The sequence below is a fragment of the Pan troglodytes genome, chromosome 13, assembly GCF_028858775.2.
Source record: "Pan troglodytes isolate AG18354 chromosome 13, NHGRI_mPanTro3-v2.0_pri, whole genome shotgun sequence".
NCBI classification, from domain to species: Eukaryota; Metazoa; Chordata; class Mammalia; order Primates; family Hominidae; genus Pan; species Pan troglodytes.
Window position 1 is genome coordinate 76,566,925 of NC_072411.2, and position 10,117 is coordinate 76,577,041.

Below are 10,117 nucleotides of genomic sequence, written 5' to 3' on the forward strand. Positions count from 1 at the left end.
TTGAAGGTGGAAGAAGAGGGCCAGGAGCTAAGAAACATGGGTGGACACTAGCAGCCAGAAAAGCCTCCCCTAGAGTCTCCAGGAAGGGATGTACCCTGTGGCCTGAGGGCACCTTGGTTGTAGCCCTGAGGGACCTATGGCAGACTTCTGACCTAGAACAATAAAATAGCAAATCTGTGTTGTTTTAAGCCACCAAGTTTGTGGTAATTTGTTATGGCGGTGATAGAAAACCAATACACCACACATGGGCAGGACTTCCCTGCCATGATGCTGAAGAAAGGCAGGTTTCACACTGGTGGCGGACCCTGCGCATTTTTTTCTTGTAGGGCTGCTTGGCCTCCTCCTAACACTTCCTCTTGCGCATGCGCCTCCCAAGCCCCACTCAGCACCCCAACAACACTCCCCAGGCCAGACACTACTGATGTTTTCTTTCAGCCAGCTTAGGAGTAGGGGAAGGCCATGGGCCCCATGTGCTGGCTACAGCTCTTTAATAAATTATACTGTTGGTTGGTCCAGAGCCTTCTTCTGGATTCTTGATTATTGTAAATGTCCTTCTGAGTTTGGAATCTGTCTGGATTTGTTATCTTTCCATTATTTTAATTATTCATTTGGTTCATTTTTTGCAGCCAATTTTGTTCTTTTTTTTCCCCCCTCAATCCCTGGGAGCTCAGAACATGCAGCCAATTTTGGATGCGTGAGGTTTTCTTTTCCCACTCTTGTCAATGTTAATTTTATTTAACTTCTATCTACCAGATATTTCAAAAATGTTCTGATAAGGGGCACCCTTTCCTATTTTCCAGTGCTGAGTGGATCTCATCTTTAAAAACAACACACTCCCCCTTGTTATTGTAAAAAAAATTGGGTGGAAGGAGATAGGATCTTATGAGCTCAGCTCACTATCTTAAGCTAATCACTGCTCATTATTTAGACTGGTTGTTCTGTACCTGGGGCTCAAACAGAATGCGAAGGACTGGAACATCTCAGAAGAGTGGGCCACGTGGTCCTGCTGCAATGGCAGGCAGTGGGAGACAGGCAGATGGATGGTGGGTCAGCACCAGGCCAGTCCAGGAGGAGGCAGAGGTTGGGAGGGTCTGGGTTGGCATCAAAGAAGCCCTTTAACAGAAAGAGAAAAGACAGACCTCATTTCAAATCCTGATTTTGCCCCTTGACAACTACATAACCTTAGGCAAGTTTAGTCTCATTGAGCTTCCGTTTCTTCACTTGCAAAATCAGGATAACACCATCTGTCAGAGCGTTGCTGCAAGGATAAAGGAGATCATATTGATAAAGTTCTTACAATAGGCTTGGCATGTAATACTACTGGATATTTCCTGAGTAAATTTACATGGATTAATCTGGTATAATCCTGATCATTAAGCCTATTACACAGATCAGGAAACTGAGGAATAGAGAATTTAAGTAAGCTGCTTAAGGTTATAACCATTAAGTGGCAGAACAGGGATTTGAACCTAGGCAGCCGGGCTCTGTCATCTTTGCATATAAACACCGTGCCACAGAGCACCCTGTGGGCGAGGACTATGGGGCTGAATGCTCTTCTCTAGCTTTTTAAATTTCCTGTGCAGTTCTCGGGGTAGGGAGCCAGATTCATTTTATGAATTGGGATGGGATTGAGTCAGCAGGCTGGGATAAGTGGCCCCAGTAACAGGCAAGCTGCAGCTAGCAAGTCATTATAGGTTATTGTGTCTGTGTTTGTTTATTGGCTTGTTCGCTTTTATGATGTATTTATTTTTGTGGAGGTAACATTCACGTAACAGTAACTGCGCAAATATTAAGTTTGCAGCTCAAAGAATTCTTACATATGTATACACCTGTGTAATCACCATGTAGATCAAGAAATAGAGAGTTTCCAGTCTCATAGAAGCCCCGGCCAAAGGTAACTAGCGTATGAACCTCTACAGGCGAGTGTAGTCTGTTTTTGAATTTCATATAAATGGAACATACAGTTTGTGCTCTTTCATGTTTGGTTTCTTTTACTCATCCTGTTTGTTATTTTGATAAAAAACAAGATGCATTACAGGCCAGGAACTGGTGAGCAGATGGCCACAAGGAGCAGATAGCTAAGATCTCCCAGCATGGCCCCCCAGGGTTCTGGACACAGATATAAACCTTGGTGCAGCCAGCAGTGGGGGATGGAAATGAGGAGAAAAACCAGACTGGGTAGGGCCGCCATCTGCTCTGACACGCCACTGGGAGGGCTCTCAGGACGCCCTGGGCCCCAGGGGAAAGTGTTCTTGGAAACTTACAGGTGTGCAGTGAATGTCAGTTCCTTTTCTCTCAGTTCCCCGTGAGTCAGGTTTGAAGATGGGACAACTGCTGAGGTTTGGCTGAGGGTGGCACATTCCTCGCCCTTTTGCAGCTGTGGTGGAGCGGAAAACTCTGAATTGCTCCACACACTTGGGAGCAAGAGATGTGCACCCCTTTTTCCTGCCTCTGGGATCCCCTCTTCTTTGAGGAGCAGCGTATCTGTCTCTCCTGTGAAACAGTGGCTTCCATTGCTTTCCTTTCTGGATAATTCCATTTCTTTCCTGAAGAGCCAAGAACTTTCTTTTTTTTTTTTTTTTGAGATGGAGTCTCACTCTGTCACCCAGGCTGGAGTGCAGTGGCGTGATCTTGGCTCACTGCAACCTCCGCCTCCCGGGTTCAAGCGATTCTCCTGCTTCAGGCTCCTGAGTAGCTGGGACTATAGGCGAACGCCACCACGCCTGGCTAATTTTTGTATTTTTAGTAGAGACAGCGTTTCACCATATTGGTCAGGCTGGTCTTGAACTCCTGACCTCATGATCCACCCACCTCAGCCTCCCAAAGTGCTGGGATTACAGGCGTGAGCCATTGCGCCCGGCCAAGCCAAGAACTTTCAAAAGTCCTGGTTGAACTTTTTCCAGGACAGCTTATAAAACACACAGAAGTTCTGAGAGCTCATTCACTTGAGCATACGAGAGTCTGAAACCTCAGAACAAAAGGCTAGTTTTCTTTCCAGAGAGGAAGCGCAGGGAGAAAGCACCCTCTTCTTCTATCAATATGTCTCCAATAGAAATAAGAACAGGGCACAAATTACCACATCAATAATTTACCCTGCCCCACTGGATTCCCAATCCCTCTGGGACTAACTTCGAGAGCCTAGAAAAATTTCCCTCTCAGCCCCAGTTTCTTCAGCTACAAACGGTGCTGATACTGAGCTTACAAAGACATTGTGACTAGGAAATGAAATAGCTATTTGTGAAGCTCAATACTTAGGGTCCTAATAAGTATATTTTCTTTTCTTTTTTTCTTCATAAGAGGAATTGCCTGCTTTCATGGAATTACAATATCTGAATTGGGTGGCTCAGATTACAGGGGTCTGAGAACAGAACATTGTGCTGGGGGGTTGGGGTGGGGGAAGGGGAGAGCAAGTGGGGAAGGAGCAGGGTGGGGTTCCCAGAGGCTTGTCTCCCCTTCTCTTTGCGGGGAGGTGAGGAGCAGGACTGGGGGGATATGGAAGGAGCAGGCTGGGGCTCCCAAAGGCTTGTCTCCCCTTCTCTTTATGGTTCTGAGCAGGTGTCTTAGGTATTGGGAGGCCCCTTTGTATCTTCAACGGTGGCTCCAAACCTGACTGATCACTAAAATTACGTGGAGAATCTTAAAACATTCCTACCCCAGCCCCTTACAGCCCTTTCTCTCTGGCTAAGAATCTGATTCAGTAGGGCTGGGTAAGATGAGTGAAAATGTTTATTTTTTAAAAGTCCCCACGTGATTCTGATGACCAGTAAGGTTTGATTTATTATTCTAAAATACATAAAATATACGCTATTCTAAAATATACTCCTGCCTGAAAGTCTGATAGTGAAAAATATGTCCATATTATCTCAGTGAGGTGCATAAAGAGTAGTGCAGGGAAGCCATGAGCTGCCTTGACTTCCCAGAAGGGAAGATACTTCTGTGCCACTATCAAAACCACACGGACATTGTGGCATACTTCATAAAGCCTGAGTCTTGATTTCTTTTCTGTGAGAAAATTTTCATCAAGGTAGAGAAGATCAAAGCCTACCAAGTGCCTTGCTCAAGTAATCTGAGCCACTCTCATTCCCAAACACTTTAATGAGGGAGACCTTACTTTTTTCTTTTCTTTTCTTTTCTTTTTTTTTTTTTGAGATGGAGTCGCACTCCATTGCCCAGGCTGGAGTGCAATTCTGCGATCTCGGCTCTCTGCAACCTCTGCCTCCTGGATTCCAGTGATTCTCCTGCCTCAGCCTCCCGAGTAGCTGGGACTATAGGCACACGCCACCATGCCTGGCTAATTTTTGTATTTTTTAGTACAGACAGGGTTTTGCAATGTTGGCAAGGCTGGTCTCGAACTCCTGACCTCAGGTGATTCGCCCGCCTTGGCCTCCCAAAGTGCTGGGATTACAGGCATGAGCCACCGTTCCTAGCCCGAGGTAGACCTTTAATTAGTAATTTCTTTTTATGTGAAAGTAAATCATAATGACCAGAAACACTTGAAACCTTTTTTTCTTCTCTATATTCTCTCTTTTGTTCCAGTTATTGAAAGCATGGGAACCCCTACCTCTCTAAGATGCAACCTCTGAGCATTCTGGGTTTTTTTGTTTGTTTGCTTGATTTTTTTGAGACGGAGTCACTCTGTTGCCGAGGCTGGAGTGCAGTGGCACAATCTCAGCTCACTGCAACCTCCACCTCCCAGATTCAAGCAATTCTTCCGCCTTAGCCCCCTAAGTAGCTGGGACTACAGGAAGGAGCCACCATGCCTGGCTAATTTTTTGTATTTTTAGTAGAGACAGGTTTTCACCATATTGGCTAGGCTGGTCTTGAACTCTTGAGTTCAAGTGATTCGCCTGCCTTGGCCTCCCAAAGTGCTGGGATTACAAGTGTGCGCCACCACGCCCGGCCTCTCTGAGCATTCTGATGAGAGAAAATATGAGGATAATAGGCCTGAGGACTGTGAACTGGCTACTGAGAGGGTCTATTAGAAGCTGGTTAATCAGATTTATTTCCTAACTACTAGATTAGATCAGCACACTGAGAAAATGAGAATTAGAGTTTTGGCGGAAGAGAGTTTGGGGAATCAAAAGAATTTGGGGGCATTTAACATTTAGAGAAAGGCTCAGGGAGGCCAGAGGACAGGAGAGCACCGTGAGCCTAGGTGGGGAGGAAGAGGGAGGGGCCAGAGACTAAGAAGATCACAGAGGTAGAAACCTTCCAAAAATAATAATTATTTCCCTCAGTCCCTTATGGTTCTTGCCAGCCTATTCCCATCCCACATTTCCCTCAGCTCTTGTCTCTCTCTCATCCTGGTAGAAGTGAGAATCAAGCTAGTTTCTTGAGCTAGTTTCAAAATGACCAAAGTGGAAGTCTAGGAAACCCTTGGATGTAGTCAGTAAAATGCCCAAATGTCTCTACAGCTTTGTGCCTTTGTAGAGATGCTTTAGTGGGGCCGTGCTCAGGGATCTTTCACAAGCATTCTGGAGCTTGGAGGACATCTTCATTACTCACATTTTAAAAAACGTTTAAATAATGTCTGTCTATGCTGTTTGCGGTGTGTGTATGCATTTTGCATTTTTAAATAGGGCTGGGATACTGAAGTCATGTTGAAACAAAACTGGCTCACTACTGTTAAGAGGTTTGGTTTTTGAGTTTGCTGTCATTTATAGCAGGCAAACAAAATCTAAAAATTAAGTTTCCTGATTCTAAGTGCACTGACTTACACCTTTTCAAAAGGAACAAAGGATGTACTGAAAGTGAATAAATGATTGCAGGGCTTCAGACACCAACTTTAACAGCACCAAGTAGTAAAATATTACTAGATTTTTTTATTTTTGTCTAAAAAGTTATGCTTAGGCCAGGCGCAGTGGCTCACACTTGTAATCCCAGGACTTTGGGAGGCAGAGGCAGGCGGATCACCTGAGGTCAGGAGTTGGAGATCAGCCTGGGCAACACGGTGAAACCCCACCTCTACTAAAAATACAAAATTAAACGGGCGCAGTGGCACATGCCTGTAATCCCAGCTATTTGGGAAGCTGAGGCAGGAGAATCACTTGAACCTGGGAGGCGGAGGATGCTGTGAGCTGAGATCGTACCATTGCACTCCAGCCTGGGCAACAAGAGTAAATCTCCGTCTCACCAAAAAAAAAAAAAAAAAAAAAAAAAAAAAGTTATGCTTAGGACCTCATTGGATAGAATTAACATTCTATAACCTATAACACTTATTTCAATGGGGTTAAGTTTACTTGGGGGTACTTAGTATAGGATAGTCAGGAAGACTTTTCTGCATTTTCTTATAATAATGATGGTGATATCAGAAGTTCTCACTTCCAGCCTGCTGCTGTAAGTACTCCCTTGAGACATCCTTGACTGGGTGACCTGGAGGAAGCAGATGGACTGTTCCCAGGAGCCTGAGGTGCACATCACTGTCAGTTTCTGCCCTGGGCCATGAAATCCCAAACTGAAGTCCATTGGCCCAAACTGGTGACTGAGTCACACAGGATTGTTTACCTGACTTTCCCTCTTTTCTTATTTTTATTCTTTTCTCATCTCTTGTGTAAAAAAATGAAATATACTTTGGGAGGCCAAGGCAGGAGGATTGTTTGAGTCCAGGAGTTCGAGACCAGCCTTGGTAACACAGTGAGACCCTGTCTCTACAAAAACTTTAGAAATTAGCCAAGTATTGTGGCATGTTCCTGTAGTCCCAGCTACTCAGAAGGCTGAGATAGGAGGATCACACAAGCCCAGGAAATCGCGGCTGCAGTGATCCATGATTGCGTCACTGCACTCCAACCTGGGTGACAGAGTGAGACCCTTTCTCTAAAACAAAACAAAAACAAAAAAACCAAATGTATAAAAATTGTTATTTCAAAATAAATAAAAACAGAATTGTATAAGGAACGCCCAGGTACACATCACCCAGCTTCCCAACTATTATTCACAGCCAGGCATTTCCTACCCTCACTTCCTTACTTCTACTGGATTTTTTGGAGACATTTGACGTAAATCTCAGATGTCATATTTCTGCTATAAATATGTCAGCATGTGCCTCTAAAAAATACTAACTCTTTTAGAAGACATAACCACAATACCTTTATCCTTTCTAAAAATATTGACAATAAGTCCTTAATATCATCAAATATCCAGTCAGGTTTAAATTTCCTCAATCATTTTATAGGTGTCATTTTACAATTGCTGTGTTTGAATCAGGATCCAAACAGGGTCCAAACATTAAACATTTTAATCTATAAATGCTCCTTCTCTTAAGTACATTTTAATCTAAGATGCTCCCTCTCCTTTTTTTTTGAGACAGGGTCTTGCCCTGTTGCCCAGGCTGGAATGCAGTGGCACAGTCTCAGCTCACTGCAACCTCCGCCTCCCGGGTTCAAGCGATTAACCTGCCTCACTCTCCTGAGTAGCTGTGATTACAGGCGCGCGCCACCATGCCTGGCTAATGTTTGTATTTTTAGTAGAGACAGGGTTTCACCATGTTGGTCAGGCTGGTCTCGAACTCCTGACCTCGTGATCCGCCCACCTCAGCCTCCCAAAGTGCTGGGATTATAGGCATGAGCCACCGCACCCAGCCTCCTTTTCTTTTATTCACTAAGCCAGGTCATTTGTTCTGGATTTTGCTGACTACAACCCCATGGTTGTGTTTAATAAGTTGCTTTCTTCCCTGTACTTCCTGTAGGTTGGGTGTTAGATCTAGAGGTTTAATCGGATTTGATTTGTGTTTTTGGCAAGAACACTTTATAGGTGGCATTGTATACTTCCGTAGGAAGGCATTTTGCTTATCTCTTTTTTTGTGATGTTAGCAGCAATTAATTATCACTGTCTAGAATATTTTCTTTCTTCATTTTTGATCACCCCTCAACCCAACCATCAAGTTACACACCCCTTCAGACCCCCTCCTCACACCGACTCTCTCCTTTGTACTGTTTCAACTGATTAGAAAATGATTTACTTGAGGCCGGGTGTGGTGGCTCATGCCTGTAATCCCAGCACTTTGGGAGGCCAAGGTGGGTGGATCACCAGAGGTCAGGAGTTTGAGACCAGCCTGGTCAGTATGGTGAAACCCTGTCTCAACTAAAAATACAAAAAGTAGCCAGGTGTGGTGGCGCATGCCTGTAATCCCAGCTACTCTGGAGGCTAAAGCAGGAGAATCACTTGAACCTGGGAGGTGGAGGTTGCAGTGAGCTGAGATTGCGCCACTGCACTCCAGCCTAGGCAACAAGAGTGAAACTCCATCTCAAAAAAAAAAAAAAAAAGTAAAGAAAAAGAAAATGGTTACTTGGTTCTAAGTTCATTTCACAGATACAGTCTCCATGGGAAATAAACAGAATGCTCATTAACCTTCAGTGTATGTACATAGAGTTTTCTAAGTTCCCACCTACAGCAGCTATTTTTGGCTGTGTCCTGTTTTAAGTGCTGGTAGGGCCTCCTCCCACTATAGGGGCTGATCAGCCACTCACTATTTGAAGCCTGGGTGTTTTCTGGGGAGCTCTTTCTCCTCATCATAATGAGGACACTCTCGTCCTTTGGCCTTCAGGTGATGTATTAGGAAGTTATTAGAGCTGCAGTGGCCCTCTTCTGACCATAGAGGCAAGCTTTAGGATTAAAACCGATGTGCCCAGGATGATGGGTTGAAATGTGGAAAGAGTCTAGGTCCTCAGTAAGACACTGAGTCACTGAATTATTAAATAGGAGAATTGGAATTTGTGAATTTTCTCCCTTGCAACAAAACAGTTCCCGAGTTTCAGATTGAATGTACAAGCTTAGCAAGCAGAGCCAACCTGCAAATGCCCTACCTCCACACTTCTTATTCTAGGGGATTATGAATTTAATCTACTTTAGTTGATTACTTGCAGCTGCAAACAACCAAGCAGACACAGTGATTAAATACAAATAAATCTATTCTATGTTTCTGTTTACTATATATTTAAAGCTTTGATGGAGAGAAGAAGCCAATGGAACCTGACCTTGAGTTTTCCATAAAACTGAACTCTTCCTTGATGACCCTAATAGAGCTAAAACTATGATTGAGATTGCACAAAGCATTGAGTCATCAAAAGTAACGTATTATGATGTCATATATTAAATAAACTCAGCTTTTGGTAGGATATAAGTTGAAAAAGCACACAGCAACTTAAAAGTGGAGATGGAGGCTTAGAAACTTCTATGTTGGTGAGAGGAGGTGGAATTAGAATATTTTCCAAGGATTATTCTCAAAGCACATAACTGAGAATTGACTTTGAGTGTTGGCAATAAAGGAAGACTTTTCTCCGATTACGATATGCTAGACATAACATTCTTATTAAAGTAAGGAGGAGAATTGGAATTTCTGAATCTCCTCCTTTGCAACAAAACAGCTCCCCAGTTTCAAATTGAATGTACAAGATTAGCAAGCAGAGTGATGAAGATTTAAGAAAAAAAGTATGGGCTGGGTGCAGTGGCTTACACCTGTAATCCTAGCACTTTGGGAGGCCGAGGCTGGAGGATGGCTTGAGTCTAGGAGTTCAAGACCAGCCTGGGCAACATAGCAAGACCCTATCTCTACAACAAATACAAAAATTCGCCGAGTGTGGTGGCATGCACCTGTAGTCCTAGGGACTTGGGAGGCTGAAGTGGGAGGGTTGCCTGAGTCTGGGAGGTCAAGGCTGCAGTGTGCTGTGATGGTGCCACTGCACTCTAGCCTGGACAACAGAGCGAGACCCTGTCTCAAAAAAAAAAAAAAAAAGAAAGAAAAAGAAAAAAAGTATGATGTTCAAAATCTATTTAAGAGGGAGCCATAGAGCTTGAGAAAGCAGAGGATAGCTGATGATCTGCCCTGTTCTTGCTCCTGCTTCTTATATTTTGCATTCCCACATTGTGTTGTATGGAAGCAAAACATCATTGTTTTACTGGTGAGTAGATTGCACCTTCCTCCTTGCAGACAAGGTGGTGACAGCAACCGGTTCCAGGAAGCCCCTGGTAACAACCCTTCTTTGTGTTGTGTGAGGAAGCTGTGGCTCATAAGTGACCTCAGCAGATTTCCCACCCACTACGCTGGGTCCCTCAACTCACAGAGACTCATTGTTAAGGGCTTTCACTCTGAACAGCTGCTGGCGCTTGCTGGCTTCATTCA